Below are 17288 nucleotides of genomic sequence, written 5' to 3' on the forward strand. Positions count from 1 at the left end.
TTGGGGGCTTCCCTTGTAGCTCAGTTTGTAAAGAATCTTCCTGCAATACAGAAGACCTGCATTTGATCCCTGGGTCAGGAAGATCCCCTGGAGAAGGAAATGGTAACCCACTCCAGTATTCTTGGCTGAAGAATCCCAGGAACAGAGGAGCCTGGTGGGCTACAGTCCATGGGGTTGCAAGAGTTGGACACAACTTAGCAACTAAACCGCCACCGTGCACTTTTTGTATCAACCATCAATAATAGGCAGAATTGGTCTTTTTTTTAAACACACACACACACACACATAAAAATGGTATGTTTTCTCTGCTTAAAAGCCATTAATCATTTCTTTTCAAATGAGGGGAAAAACAACAACAAACTCCTTATCAAGACTTACACTCCTTTCTTTAGTTTTTCTGCCCCCCTGTCCACCTCTTAACCTTGTCTCATGCCCTGCACTCATCATTCACACTCCCGGGGCTTGTGTTGTTGCATTAGGCACTCAGGCGTGTCCAACTCTTTGTGACCTCATGCACTGTAGCCCACCAGGCGACTCTGTCCATGGAATTCTCCAGGCAAGAATACTGGAGTGGGTAGCCATTCCCTTCTCCAGAAAATCTTCCCAACCCAGGGATCAAACCCAGTTCTCCTTAATTGTAGGCAGATTCTTCATTGACCAAGCCACCAGGGAAGTGCCCTGCCTGCCTGCATGTTCCTCTGCCTTTACCAAGTTCTTTAATGCTTCTGCTCCTGCTGCTGCTAAGTCGCTTCAGTCGTGTCCGACTCTGTGCGACCCCATAGACAGCAGCCCACCAGGCTCTTCTGTCCCTGGGATTCTCCAGGCAAGAACACTGGAGTGGGTTGCCATTTCCTTCTCCAATGCATGAAAGTGAAAAGTGAAAGTGAAGTCGCTCAGTCATGAATGACTCTTCGAGATCCCATGGACTGCAGCCTACCAGGCTCCTCCGTCCATGGGATTTTCCAGGCAAGAGTACTGGAGTGGGGCGCCATTGCCTTCTAGATTGTACCTATTTCCTCACTGCCAGAAACATTCTTCCCATTGGCTTCCACTGGTTCTCTCATCCTTTAGGACTCAAACTAAACCTCACCTGAGCCCTGTTTATTCCTTCAGAGTATTTCTCATTATCTGTAATTATCTTCAGAATTCTTTTATTTACTTGTTTATTATCCATATTCTCTACCAGAAGGTACACTCTATAAGGGCAAGAATTCTGTCTTGTGTATCATTGTGTTTCCATTGTCTGGGCAAGTGTTTGGCACATAATGGATGAATAATAAATATTTATTGAACAAATTAAGTAATTGCAAATATTTTCCATTTCTAATTTGCATTCTAATTTACTTATGATTATATTTTATTTTTAGATAATGAGAAAAATTCAGAGTATAATAGAAACATTGTATAAAGTAGAAAAACATGTGAAGTAAAATGACTTCTTTTCTAGTTACCTAGTGGTAACCATTCTTACTGTAATTTGGGGGCATATTTACATGCTCTCTGTAATAAAGTTATGACTCTGGGACATGTACTTTATAATTTCTTATTCATTTAGTATATCAAGAACACATGTCCATGTTTTTTAATATTCTTCAAACATCCATTCCTTAATTTACTAAATTTCCTTTCTGAGGCTGAAAATATAAGCTATTTCCTAAATCTATAAAATGATGCAGTTATGTGTACCTTGTATAATACTGGGCATATTTATAATTATCTTAGAATAGACATATAAAAACTCAACTGCATGACCAAATGCAGGTACATTTGATAATGTTTTAATACACATTGTCAAGTATTTCTTAAATAGGTTTTAATATTTCATACTTCCCTTAATGGTGTAACTGAGCTTCCAGAAAGCCTACCCCACTCCAGTGTTCTGGGGCTTCCCTGTGGCTCAGCTGGTAAAGAATCTGCCTGCAATTATTTTGCAGACCTGGGTTTGACCTCTGGGTTGGGAAGATCCCCTGGAGAGGGGAAAGGCTACCCACTCCAGTATTCTGGCCTGGAAAATTCCATGGACTGTACAGTTTATGGGGTCACAGAGTGGAACATGACTGAATAACTTTCACTTTCACTTTAGTGGTGTAACAGGGTTTGCTCACTCACACACTTATAATATGGCATATTCCATAGAACAAAATTGTCACTTTGGTAAGAGAGAACTTGTATACCTATGTTTGTTTCATTTCATTGTTATGCAGCTGGGCATTAAAATAATTTTCGTTTAATTTGATTCATTTGTATTCACTTGTCTTCACTTGTATTTGTAGCAGAAGAAAACGTTTCCCTTTTCTTTTTAGTTTGTTGGCTGATCTATAATTAAATCAACATAAGATGGTACAGAAGGGAAACAAATTTAATTACATATGTATGGGAGCCCCATGAAGACATGAGAGGCTCCTGGAGAGTCAGGCAACTGAGGCTTTTATGCCATCCTGGACTAAGGAGAAGAAGGGTAGGGGGTGGAACATCAAAGGGGAGGAAGATAATTCACAGGAAAATGGAAAGAGAAAATATTTGTTGAAGAAATGTTTGTCACACCATGCAGTCTTTTTTATGTAAAAAAAAAATATATATATATACATATATATATACATATAGTATATATGTATATATATATCAGTTCAGTTCAGCTCAGTTGCTCAGTCGTATCTGACTCTTTGTGACCCCATGAACTGCAACACACCAGGTCTTCCTGTCCATCACCAACTTCCAGAGTTTACCCAAACTCATGTCCATTGAATCGGCAATACCATCCAACCATCTCATCCTCTGTTGTTCCCTTATATATATGTGTGTGTGTGTGTGTGTGTGTGTGTGTGTGTTTACAATAGCTCTCTTCTTGGTAGGCTCCCATCTAAATTATTTTAGGCATTTAAGGGAGAGATAAAAAGTTCTTCTTGAGCCTTGATTGTGTTCAGCTTGAAATAACGCACTGGCCACAATGGCATATTCCAGGGTGGCCTCTGAAACCCACCATATTCACTTGTATCTCATTCTTAGTTAATTCCCTCTTCCTGGTCTTTACTTCCTTTTTGGTTAGATTATTTGATTTTTTTCTCAACAGTGTATAAAAGTGCTCCCTAAGTCAGGCTATTAATCTTTGACTATCAGACATGTTTCAAACATTTTTTCTATTTGATGTGTGACTATGTATGTGTATATGCATAGATATGAGGACAAAGTTTCAGCCACTATGACAGAGTCCTGAAATACATTGGATTCTTAACGGATATAAATGTTAATTTTGTGCTTGATGTTAGCAGTCCAGCTCAGTGGGGACCTTAGTACCACATAGTAGCAATTTTACAGATGAGGAACTGACTTCACAGAGATAAAGGAAGTTGTTCAGGGTTGCATAACAAGTGACTCATGGAGCCAAATTCTAACCCATTTCAGCATTTAATGAATATTTATTATGTGGCAGGCACTACATTAAGCTCTTTACAGGAATCATCTCATTGAATTCTTATATACTAGGAAGTAAGTTTTAATATTCACTTTTTCAAACAGACACAAAGGCTGAAGCTTTCAAATATAAACATAGGGAAGTATTTAAGAATATTTATTCAGGATTCAGATTGTCTAGGGTTGCATCTTGGCTCTGCCATCTAGATATCAGTTCCCGCTAAGTCGCTTCAGTAGTGTCCGACTTTGTGCGACCCCAGAGGCAGCAACCCACCAGGCTCCCCCATCCCTGGGATTCTCCAGGCAAGAATACTGGAGTGGGTTGCCATTTCCTTCTCCAATGCATGAAAGTGAAAAGTCAAAGTGAAGTTGCTCAGTCCTGTCCAACTCTTAGTGACCCCATGGACTACAGCCTACCAGGCTCCTCCATCCAAGGGATTTTCTAGGCAAGAGTACTGGAGTGGATTGCCATTGCCTCAACTGTAAAATGGATATAATAATAGAATCATTTGGAAATTAAATGCAATACCATATGTAAATAGATTAGAACTATACCTAGTATTCTTCCATTTATTAAGAGGAAACATAGTTTGTATCAGCCTAATGTCTGTAATCAATTTTTAAGAGACTTATTCCTACTTAGGTAAAACTCAGAGGTTAAAGATAACTGTTCTAAACTGGCTGCTTAGATAATAACCATAAAAAACAAACAATATAAAAACTCAATCTTCTATTGCATCTTATGTACTAGAAAATAAATATAAGATGCATCATGATTTCCTACTTTATTGCTTTCTTATATATTTCTAGCTAGCTTTCTTTTTCAAGCAGTATTTTTTTCAAAAAGATATTTACCTCATTACAAAATGAATTATCCTCTACATATGTCTTCCAAAGATGTTTCCATGTAAACAGATAGTTCTCAAGTATACATTTTCACAGACAGTGGGAAAATAATGGAATGGTACTGCAGAATAACAAAATGGTGAGTGAACACAGCAATGTAAAAGTAAAGGCCTAGTGGGCCACAGTCCATGGAGTCGCAAAAGGGTCAGATATAACTTAGCAACTAAACAACAACAATAATAACAGTATTTTCTATTCAAGTTCCATTTATAAAATTATAACCCAGGTATAACTAGGACCTTATAGTTATATATTGATTACAACATTGTATTGTTCTTGTTTTATTTCAACCTTGGGGCAGGATTCAACACTTTCCTTCACTTCTTAAAATAAATCCTCGCAATAACTGCAAAATATATACCAGCCACATCACATCAGAAAAATAAAGCCCATAGAGGCCAAATGAGGTTACGCAACAAATACATTTGAAACCGGTATTTAAATTCAGGATTGCTGAATGCCAAAACCCATAAAATAATTGGTTTAAAAAAAGTATTTTATGAATTCCTGTTTGCAAACAAATCATTTTTTTAAAAATATAAATTTGTTTATTTTAATTGGAGGCTAATTACTTTACAATATTATATTGGTTTTGCCATACATCAACATGAATCCGCCACAGGTGTACACGTGTTCCCCATCCTGAATCCCCCTCCTGCCTCCCTCCCCATACCATCCCTCTGGGTCATCCCAGTGCACCAGCCCCAAGCATCCCGTATCCTGCATTAGATAAAGAGCACCGACTGGAATCTGAGGCATTGAAATTTTAACTCTGCAACTTGCTAGCTGCATAACTATAGGAAATTTACTAAGATATTCTAAGGACTCACTTTCCTTATGGATGAAAAAGAACATATTTCTCACATTATTTATAGAAAGTAGTACAGTGTTTGATACATATGGGAAGTTGTGGGCTCTATCAATTTAAGTGGCAAATAATTTCGAGATATTTGATTTTGTATGTGTGTAAGGCTGTAACAACTTAAGCCCAGAGACCTGAGACAATAGTGAAAAGATAATTCATCAAGTGTATCAACACTGAAAAGCCTTAAATAGACTTACTCAAAATAAGTAAATGCTTTTCCATCTTAAGTACTGAAAATCAGCCACATTCATCATCTCGTAGCTTTCAAAGAAATGTTACATTTTTCTATTTATGAAATATCAGTTCTTTAAAGAAAATGATGCTTTGTAGGTTCAGATGAGTTGGACTGAATGGATTACATCCATTGTCAAAGTGTAGTTCATGAGCTTTAGGAGGTAAATAGAATAAGTGTTGTTGTTTAGTTGCTGAGTCTAGTCTGCCAGACTTCTCTGTCCATGGGGTTTTCCAAGCAAGAATTTTGGAGTGAGTTGCCATTTCTCCAGGGGATATGGGCTTCCATGATGGCTCAGAGTTAAAGAATCTGCCTGCAATATGGGAGATTTAGGTTTGATCCCTGGGTCAGAAAGATCTCCTGGAGAAGGAAATGCAAGCCACTCCAGTATTCTTGCCCAGAAAATTCCATGGACAGAGGAGCCTGGCAGGCTATAGTTCATGGGGTCCCAAAAAGTCAGACACAACTGAGTGATGAACACTTTACTTTTTCTCCAGGGGATCTTCCCGAGCTAGGGATCAAATCCGTGTCTCCTGCATTGGCAGGCAGATTCTCTACCCCGAGCCACCAGGGAAGCCCTTATACCAGATGAGTCCTGCCCCAAAGACTGTGAACTTTTCTCTGAACAATCTCAAACCCTTTCACACCCCTGTATTTTTGCTCATGATGTGGTCACTTTAACAAACAAACAAAAAATGTTTAAGGAAAATGACAGTGTTTTTTTTTTTTAATATTAAAAAATGCAAAGACTAGTCTAGCTTTTCATTATTCAGGCAAAATTGAGTGGGTCAGAAAATATATTCCATCTGCAATAACCACATAATTCACCAATTTTACTGCTATTTACCGCTCCCCTATCTAACGACAAACTTTCTACGTGTGCATCCTTCTCACTTATTCAAGAGCTTTCCTCCCGTGATTATGCATCATAAATTCCCTGTCTCATTCTTTACTGGATCATGTCTTGAGAATCAAAAATACTGTAGTGGGCTTCCCTGGAAGCTCAGTGATAAGGAATCTGCCTGGCAACGCAGGAGACACCGGTTTGTTCCCTGATTCAGGAAGACTCCACATGGAGAAGAGCAGCTGAGCCCGTGCACCCCAGCTATTGATCCTGTGCTCTAGAGCCTGGGAGCTGCAGCTATTAAGCCCATGTGCCTTGACTACTGAAGCCTTTGCACCCTGGAGTCTGTGCTCTGCCACAAGAGAAGCTGCTGTGATGAGAAGCCGGAGCACCACAGCTAGAGAAGGGCCCTCTCTCTCTGCAACTAGAGAAAAAGCCTGGGCAGCAATGAAGACCTAGTACAGCCAAAAATGAAAAACAAAATTAAAATTTAATTCAGAAAATACTATAGTATCTGCAATTACAAAATTAAACACAAAAATTTTCTCCTGAGTGCTCATCTTTTTCCTAGTTCTTCTGCTTCACTTTACAGCAAAATTCACAAGAGGTATTTTAAAAGTCAGTGTTTACTTTCTTTGCCTTTTCATACTGTTCGTGAGGTTCTCACACTAAGAATACTGGAATGGTTGTCATTCCTTTCTCCAGTGGACCACGTTTTGTCAGAACTCTCCACCATGACCCATCTGTCTTGGGGGCTCCTGCACAGCATGGCTCAAATCTTTGTCAAGTTATGCAAGCCCCTTCACCACAACAAGGCTGTGATCCATGAAGCTGTCAATTGCAATACTTTGGCCACCTGATGCAGAAAACCGACTCATTGGAAAAGACCCTGATGCTGGGAAAGAGTGAAGGCAAAAGGAGAAGTGGGCAACAGAGAATGAGATAGTTAGATAGTATGACCAATTCAATGGACATGAATTTGAGCAAACTCCAGGAGACTACAACAGACGGGGAAGCCTGGTGGGCTGCAGTCCATGGGGTCACAAAGAGTTAGACACGACTTAGCGGCTGATCAACAACAAATTACTATTTTCAGTTATTCTCCATGGAGACCACTTCAATCAATCTCTCATCTCTTCCACTCCACCGAAAATGCTCTGGTCAAGGGAACATTGACTGCCAAGGTGCTATCCAGTGGCCATAAAAGGCTATGATCAGGTCTTATTATACCAGACCACTTGTCAGCATTTTTGCCAACTGATCATTCCTTCCTTCCTTCTGAAAACACTTTCTTCACTTAGCTTTTGAATCATTACTACCAAGGAATTTATCTTCTACCTTACTTACAACATATTCCCATCATCCTTTCTGGGACCTTTCTCCTGTTGGAGATCAGCAACTCAGATAATTCTGATGAGACTTAAATTTCATGTGCCAAATGAAAGGAAATTTATCTGGTAGTTAACAGAGTGATATGATGAATGCTGTGGATGATGCGATTAGAAGATGAAGATTTTTTCAGCTTAGTGAAAGTAACAGTAAAGGACAAAGGCTCATATCAGGAAAAAGCCTTTCTCAATTGTTTTAGTGGGGGGCTGTTATTAAAATGGAGAGAAATAGTCGAAGGCTGACAGAAAAATCAATAATATTTGGAAACTGATAGGCAGTGGGAGGAAAAAAAAATTTAAACTGTTATTTTGATAAACTAATCCGAGTATCTTCTCGGCATGGTTTGGAATAATTTTAGAAAATGCTTTATTATTTTAAATACATAAAAGAGTGATCAGGGCAAATAATTTGTAAGAGAAATCCCTTGGTCAATGAGGATTAAAGTAACAAATGTGTTTTGGCGTATTGTGGTTTGTGGAAGAAGTGAATTGAATTCATTTTTGTGGAGGACACTATATGCTGTGCTTAGTCACTCAGTCATGTCCGACTCTTTGCAGCCCCATGAACTGCCTCCTGCCAGGCTCCTCTGTCCATGAAATTCTCCAGGCAAGAACACTGAAGTGGGTAGCCTTTCCCTTCTCCAGGGGATCTTTCCAACCCACGGATGGAACTCAGGTCTCCTGAATTACAGGCGGATTCTTTACCATCTGAGCCCCCAGGGAAGTTCAAGAATTCTGGAGTGGGTAGCCCATCCTTTCTCCAGGGGATATTCCCAACCCAGAAATCCAACCAGGATCTCCTACATCGCAGGCAGATTCTTTACCAGTTGAGCTACCACGGAAGCCCGGAAGACATTATGCACTGGATTAAAAAGGAAAGGGATACACTTCCATAGAACCCCATGTGGCCTTGTTAGGAAAGCAGGGGCATTTGGTATTGTTATTTGTTGTTGTTTAGTTGCTAATTCTGTCCAACTCTTTCATAATCCCTAGGACTGTAGCCCACCAGGCTCCTCTGTCTATGGGATTTCCCAGGGAAGAATACTGGTGTGGGTTGCCATTTCCTCCTCTGGGGGATATTCCTGACCCAGGGATTGAACCCATGTCTCCCGCATTGGCAGGCGGATTCTTTACCACTGAGCCGCCAGGCTCCTGCTGTCATTATGTAAACAGGTTTTGGCAGGAAAGAGCTTTCTGCAGGAGGCCCTTTTCTGCCTTGTCACTAACCTTAAACACTTGCCACCCCCCACCCCCCGACCTGTGCTGTACTCATCTAGCTCTAGCACACGTTTCAGATCGTTTGATCACCCAATATCTTGCCTAACCTGTTGCTTCTTCTGATCAAAGAAACAGAAATGATGAATAAGTAATTAACAGATGACTAGATCTCCTCCCTAGCCTTCCTTTCAGTAATATCTAGAACAATCTGTGTGAATATGATAGCAGCTAAAGAAAAACGACAAGACATTGACAAGCCTGCCTACAAGCCTGCATGTAGTAGGGGAGGTTACTTCTCTGACCTTGTCTCAATGATTTACTGAGATTACTTACTTGTGTCTCCTTAAAAGGCTTCATGGCCAAGCAGAATCTTCGTAGGTCATTTTTTTTTTTTCCATTTCCCCAGACTGCCAGCATTCTGATTAAAAACAACTAGCCTTTCTAACAACATTGACTTCCCTGGTGGTTCAGTGGTAAAGAAGCCACCTCCCATGTGGGTTTGATCCTTAATCCAGCAAGATCCCCTGGAGAAGAAAATGGCAACCTACTCCAGTATTTTTGCCTGGAGAATCCCATCGACAGAGGAGTCTACGGTCCATGAGGTCGCAAAGAGCTGGACACGACTTAGTGACTACGCAGCAGTCCTTTCTACCAACACACCTCTCTCTCACACACGCACACACCTTTCATATTGAATTAAATCATGCCTAACAGCTAATGTCAGAACAGAATCTGATAAAATCAGAGAAATGCAAACTTCTCTGTACCTGTCCTCTCTGAGTTGTTTTCTTCAGTGTCCTAATATTCATTGCTGTGAAAGATGGAGAATGAGAATTAAATTTCCCATAGAATGAAAATTTTAATTTTTCTAAGTTAGGTTAAATAAATGTCATAGGACCACAGGTGGTTATAAGCACTCTGATTTCACATAAGAAAAAGAACTGATGGATATGAAAAACAATGAAAAATGTGAAAGTGTTAGTCACTCTGTCCTGTCCAACTCTTTGGGTCCCCATGGACTTTAGCCCACCAGGCTCTTCTGTCCGTGGTCTTTCCCAGGCAAGAATACTGGAATAATGCAGGCAGACTCTTTCCTGTCTGCGCCACCAGGGAAACCCAATGGATGTGAAGAAACTTGAAATCATGTGCTCAAGCTGATCAAGTCAAAGTTGCTTGGCTGGCCGTTGCTGGCTGTCAGTGGAACTCATTGCGAGGCATATACAAGAAAAACAGGGCAACAAAGGAGAGTGTTTTGCTGGGAGCTTTCTGATGAAGGTGAGCAATTTGCAAACTACATCTCAAGAAAGATTATAGAAAAAGAGAAGAGTGATGTAATTGGGCTGCCTCTCGATCAGACCTACCCCAACATTTAAAATGAAGAGTGACGTATGTCAACTGATACTTGCTGCACTTCTATCCAAGCCCTGAATTTTAACTTTTATCCTTGAGAATCTAACAAACCACATGAATACTAATGTCTTACAGTTTTATAGCCTTATGTCTATAGCATTCCCCCATCCACTTCAGTGGAGTAAACCCTGGATTATTTAACCACTAAATAATTTTGCAATTAGTTTTCTATTGTTTAACACTCATGCTTGAGAAGCCAAAGTAACATATGACATGAAACAAGGATGTATAACACACTTTTAAAGATTGAACGTATGTTGTGTTTAAAGTATTTGAAGGAATAAATCTGATGATCCTGCTTGTATCTCATAATAACATTGAAATTTTAATCCAAAATATATTTTGCAAAAGTAAATAAATGTATAACATTATGAGGACAGGAAGTGGTAATTAGCATATAAAGTTTTTTGTAAATATATAGAAGATGGTAAACAGACTCACATTGATGGATGAACCCCAAAAAATACAGAACATACAGAGAGGAAGACTGCAGAGAAGTGACAAATATTTTTCCTGAAAAAGAAAGGTTTATAGGTCCTGACAACCCACCCATCGTACTTCATATCCTCTCCTACCTCAGGCAAATACAGAAACATTTGCCTGCAAGCTAAATGACAGTTGCATTATGTATACACTGCTGAAACAGAAATATAAACTAAAATATTTAACTTTAAATTTTAGTTTTAAATGTGTTGAAATAAGATACTTTAACACCCTACAAATTCAAACATAAAATCAGATTTTTAAAAACTTTCTATTTTATATTGGAGTAAAGCAGATTGACAATGTTGTGATAATTTCAGGTGGACAGCAGAGCGACTCAGCCATACATATACATGTATCTTTCCCCCGCCCCGGAAACTCCCCTCCTATCCAGGCTGCCACATAGCATTGAGCAGAGTTCCATGTGCTATACAGTAGGTCCTTGTTGGTCATCCATTTTAAATATAGCAGTGTGTACATGTCCATCCCAAATTCTCTACTATTTATGGTAACCATAAACTCATTCTCTAGGCCTGTGAATCTGTTTCTGTTTTGTAAAGTTTTGCAGATTGTTGAAAGAAACATAAAAATGATGGAATTCCATAGGATGTAATACATCATCGACTACAGAAGATGGATACACCAGTTCTCACTCTGCCCTAGATTACTACTGTCTAGAAAGTTTCCTACAGAAGCTCTTCTCACCTCACACTCCCTGCCCTACTCCCCAGTCCTATCCCAAGACAGAGGGCTTTTCCCTCAGATGGCCTTCCTATTCTTTGTTTTGTTTCAGTATATTTATCCCTGGTTGCACAGATGGTAAAGAATCTGCCGGCAATACAGGAGACCCAGGTTTGATCCCTGGGTTGGGAAGATCCCGTCGAGAAGGAAATAGCAATCCACTCCAGTATTCTTGGCTAGAGAATTCCATGGACAGAGGAGCCTGGCATGCTATAGTCCATGGAGTTACAAAGATTTGGACACAACAGAGCCACTAACACTTTCACTTTCCATGTGCCATAGCTGGTAAGGGTGAAACTAGAAAAAAGGAGAGTTTTTCTCATCTACACCAATGCTATTTGATTGTTATCATTTCTATGGAGATAACATAAGTAAGGCCAAAGAGATAATTTCAGGAGGCAAGTATTTGAATTTTGTCCCAGGTGGCTCAGATGGTAAGGAATCTTCCTGCAATGCAAGAGACCTGGGTTTGATCCCTGGGTTGGGAAAATCCCCTGGAGAAAGAAATGGCAACCCACTCCAATATTCTTGCCTGAAGAATTCCATGAACAGAGGAGCCTGGCAGGGCCCAGTCCATGGGTTCACAAAGAGTCAGATGCAACTGAAGCAATTTAACACACACATAGTCCTCTTAAAGGTTAAAAACAATGTCTAACTAATTACCTCCATATTCTGACCAGCTGAGTAATTCCTCCCTGGAGCCACTGGAAAAGACAGCCACAGGTCTGTGCACCCCTACTCTGGTGGCTGAGTTGCCCACATTGCCACCAGTAAAGTTTGGCACTTGGTCTGAAGGGCAGGGGCTTCCCTGGTAGCTCAGATGGTAAAGAATCCGTTTGCAGTCAAGGAGACCTGGGTTCGATCCCTGGGTGGGGAAAATCCCCTGGAGAGGGCATGACAACCCACTCCAGTATTCTTGCCTGGAGAATCCCATGGACAGAGGAGTCTGGCAAGCTATAGACCACGAGGTCGCAAGGAGTCAGATATGACTGAGTAATGAAGGGCAGGGCCTGCTGGCATTCTCAGTGTCCGGCAGGTGGCAGTGTGTCCCTCACCAGTAGAGCCTAGCAGGGTCTAACACTGAAGGCTCTGGAAGAGACCTGAAGATAAAGTTACCTGCCCAGATTTTGTTTGTTTGGTTTGCCTTTTTCTACATTTTATTTTTGAAACATTTTAGTAAAAATAAGCAAGGCAGGCTTTTGTGAAGATGGCAGAGATAAGCAGGTGCCTCCCTTCCCATGTCATTAGATATGCTTGACCTCCTGAGCCCCTTACTGTGATGTTCCCAGTGGAGCTGTCCTAGAGACACCCAGGAAGATGATTTCCAATCCCTAATGTCCTCCGCCTGTCCTGCCACCCCAGCCAATCTGCTGCCCCAAATCCTTCAAAGCTGGCTCCCACCTTGGTCACTCTCCTCAGCTGCAATTCTTCTGGGACACCCAAGCACACTTCCTGGAGGAGGCTGTGTGGGAGACCAAATCATCTGAGAAAAGGAGTAACTAATGGCCACAGCTACTGGCTGCAAGGAAAACCCATCAGGACTGATGGAGACTTTGCCAGGTCTGTGCCTGCTTGGCCAATGGACAACTACTGCCAGTTCAACCACAAGTGACAGTTGAGAAGTGTCTCATTTTCCACCCATAGCCTCCATATAAATATTTCTTTCTACAGTCAGTCACACAGCCTGTTAAGTCTCAGTACTGGAGATATACTTTTGATTTTGACAATGGTCAGGTTTTCAAGAACTTGCTGTTAAAAATTTAAATGCAACATGTGCGCTAAGTCGCTTTAGTCGTGTCTGACTCTTTGTGACCGCATGGACTATAGCCCTCCAGGTTCCTCTTTCCATGGGATTCTTCTGGCAAGAATACTGGAGTGGGTTGCCATGCTCTCTTCCAGGGGATATTCCCAACCCAGGGATTGAACCCGCATCTCTTATGTCTCCTGCACTGACAGGCGGGTTCTTTACCACTAGCACCATATGATGCACAGATATATCAACATATGACGACCTATGACATCTGACTGTTGTCCTGTGACTCTTGATGTATGACCCCTGACTTTTTGACCTATGACTTCTGACCTTCGATCCTTGACATTTGATCCTAGACACTTGACTCAGCACATTTTATCACTGGCCTTTCGACCTCTGATTTTGACCCCCAGTGAAGCAAACTATTTTGGTTAGTGAATACAAGTTCATGTGCCAGTGCACAGTGAGACTAAATAAACCCAAAACATTGGAATTCGGAGCAGAGAAATGTTTGCTGCAAGGAGATACTAAACTCTGAACTCCACAAAGTGTTTCAGCTAAGCATTTTAAAAGTCCAGGAGTGGGACAGGTATCCTAGAGTCTGAAAGGGCAGCAACTAGAGGCCCTTGATCTATGAGTTCTGACCCTTGAACTGTGACCCTTGACCACCATACAAAAAGTGAAATGGTGCAGCCACCACTGTGGAGGACATTATAGCAGCAGTTCAAAAACTTTGCATAAAATTAACATATGTTGATTTCTGACATGTCTTTTGAAACCATGGTTTCAAGTGAATTATACTAGGTGTCAGAAGATAGCCCTTGCTTCCCCTTTTCTCTAAACATGAATATGAGCAAAGGCTGTCACTGGCATCAAGGAGGAGCATATATCAGATCTTCCTCTGTTAATACTGTTGTAAGTTTCCATTGTTTATACTTCAGTTTGGCTTTTCTGGATGATGCTCAATGGCCATACCGCATGATGTTCTCCACCACTAGAGGGGCAAGTACAGAAAAATGACAAGGCCATCTCTTTGCCCCTATTGTGCAGGTCTATGTCTTATTTTTTCCCCCTCTCCAAAAAGAAGAGAATCAAGATCAACAAAGAATTTAAGAAAAATACTATATACAGTAACATCTAATTACTATACAAGTCTATAGTACTTAGAGCAGCTGGGAGAAATAAAAGGGAGAAATGACAATATGTGCTCTGTTTTGTGTTCATTAGCTGAGCTGTTGGGTATTTGTATATGAGTTAGTCTTTTTAATCCCTGACTTAATTGCATTATCTGTTTTGTGCTTGGAGCCACACAGGTTTTATTGTGACTTTCTGCCATTGTATATTTGATGACTCACCTATGCATAAACACCAACATGACATGCAATATTAATAGACATTAACAGCAAAATTACCATAAGACAGTTTTATTCCATTTCACACAGTAAAGTTACCAGGTGGTTTAACTTACTGTTGCAAGTGATTTTTTTTTCATTCTCAGAAACTTCATGAATTTGTTATTGAATATTTAATGAACTTAAGTACATAGCTTACCATCTGTGCCTCAGGTTTTTCATCTTTCAAATGACAAAATGAGTGGCTTTCCTTCTATTTTTTCAATTGAAAAATCTTTCAACTGAAATAACACATTGGAGGATAAAGCAAACCAAAAATGTGAAATTTCCTCATTGGAATGGATACAAGGCTTTCAGCCTCCTCTGCACCCACCCCCTCTTCCTCCACACTTCCTAAGCGTTTCTCTCAGGACTTCTAGCTCTGGAAACACTTCCGAAACTACCAGGCTAGATCTTCTCTAAGATTCTTTCTGGCTCTAATATTCAGATGATACAAAAACAGGAAGCCCAAAGCTGCAGCTCACGAGGGACCATTGCTATTTAACAGAAGAGAAAAATTGTGTCCATACATTTGCACTTGATGAATGCTGATTAATAAAGGTGATAAATTAGAAAACAGTTTGAACCTCACTGTTTCAATGTGAGGTTCAAACCATTAAGAGGGAACCAAGAACTTTATCTTGCTGCTCAAAGTGTGGTACTATTTTATCTTAGTGTGAGAGGAGCACTCTGCTGCTGCTGCTAAGTCACTTCAGTTGTGTCTGACTCTTCACAACCCCATGGACTGCAGCCTTCCAGGATCCTCTGTCCTTTGGATTTTCCAGGCAAGAGTCCGGAGCACTCTGCAATAACTCTCAACTCCGGCCACCCAGTAGAATTCACCTGAAAAGTTTTAAAGAAGCACTGATCACCAACTGCAGACATTCTCTTTTTTAATTGGTCTATAATGGGACATTGTTAGTTTTATAGTTCTCAGGTGATTTAAACATGCAGCTAGGGGTGAAAAACATCATTCTATGTAAATAATAGAGCCCTACTCAAGAAACTGGAAAAAATCTCTCAGGCATAACCAAACAGAAGACATGTTTCAATCCAGACCCCAGAGGAAGAGCCACGCATTGTGATAAGTGACTGAGGCACTCTGCTGAAAAGGGTACATGTCACTTATTAGAGATCTGACAACCCTCGGAGGGATAGGTGCTGGCATTCCAAAGCAAGTAACTGAAGACAACAAACTTCACCTGACAAATGGATGGTTGAGTCTTGTAGAGACAGATATAAAAATATTAACTATGAAAAATGAAGGTCTAGATGGCTTAGTAAAACACTTTCAAACGATTTTACTTTTCAGATCACAGAGTATGAAAACAAATGCACTCACTGTTAGCCATGGGTAAGTGCATCTCATGAAAGATGGAAACAATTTTTAAGTTAGGTAAGGGTTAAATTGTCCGTGTTCTCTACTCAGAGATGCTGGCTTCCAACAGAGCTCCATGGAAACCAACTATAGCCAAATCCTTTAGGCAATCAACTCAAGGAGAATATTGAGGTGGCGCACCAGGCCACTGGTTCACCACGCCATCGAGCTTAGAATACAAGCGTTAAATCCTAGACTTCTCATCACACCAGAAGAGGGGTTGGGGACCTCTCAGCCAACGAATGTGAAATGGTATAGTTGGACTGGATCCTAACCCATAGCTACAACAGGGCAGGGACTCTTGGTTCTCTAATCTTGTAGTTAAAGTTCTAAGTCATGGAAGACAGCATGCCTGTCCTCGAGTCCTCGGATCTGATGTCAGGTGTGACTGGGTCCCTGTGCAGTATTTCAGAATTCTCTGAGAAACAGTATACCCACACACAGCTGACACTGCTACTCACTGCACATTCCTCCCTGAAGGTACTATTCCATCTGGATATGTATGATCTCCAGTATTTGCTTAACAAATACATTTGTTTGGAGGGTTATCAAATGACCAGTAAAGGTACAAAATGAAATCTGTAAAAAAAAAAAAAAGAGAGACAAAAATATCCAAACAAGACAATAAGATGGGCACTTTGGAGAATGTGACAGCTAATGTTATGTGTCAACTTGTCAGAGCCACTGGTAAAATATTATGGTGTGTGCCTCTGTGAGAGTATTTTGTTGGATGAGATTATCGTTTAAATTTGTGGATTTTGAGTAAAGCGGTTGCCCTACATATAGTTGGGCCTTATCCAATTAGTTGAAGGCATGCATAGAACAAAAGACTCATCTCCCCTGAAACAACAAATTCTTGCCAGCAGATGGTTTTCCAACTTAGACTGTAATATCAGCTCTTCTCTGGATCTTCAGGCTGCCAGCCTGCCCTGAAGATTTTGGACTTGCTAGTCTCCATTAAAAAAAGTAGAGACATTACTTTGCTGACAAAGATCCATATAGTCAAAGCTATTGTTTTTCCAGTAGTCATGTATGGATGTGAGAGTTGGACCATAAAGAAAGCTGAGTGCCGAAGAATTGAAGCTTTTGAACTGTGGTGTTGGAGAAGACTCCTGAGAGTCCCTTGGACTGCAAGGAGATCCAACCAGTCCATTCTGAAGGAGATCAGTCCTGAATGTTCATTGGCTACCTGATGTGAAGAGCTGACTCATTTGAAAAGACCCTGATGCTGGGAAAGATTGAGGGCAGGAGGAGAAGGGGACGGCAGA

The sequence above is a fragment of the Capra hircus genome, chromosome 6, assembly GCF_001704415.2.
Source record: "Capra hircus breed San Clemente chromosome 6, ASM170441v1, whole genome shotgun sequence".
Classification (NCBI taxonomy): Eukaryota; Metazoa; Chordata; class Mammalia; order Artiodactyla; family Bovidae; genus Capra; species Capra hircus.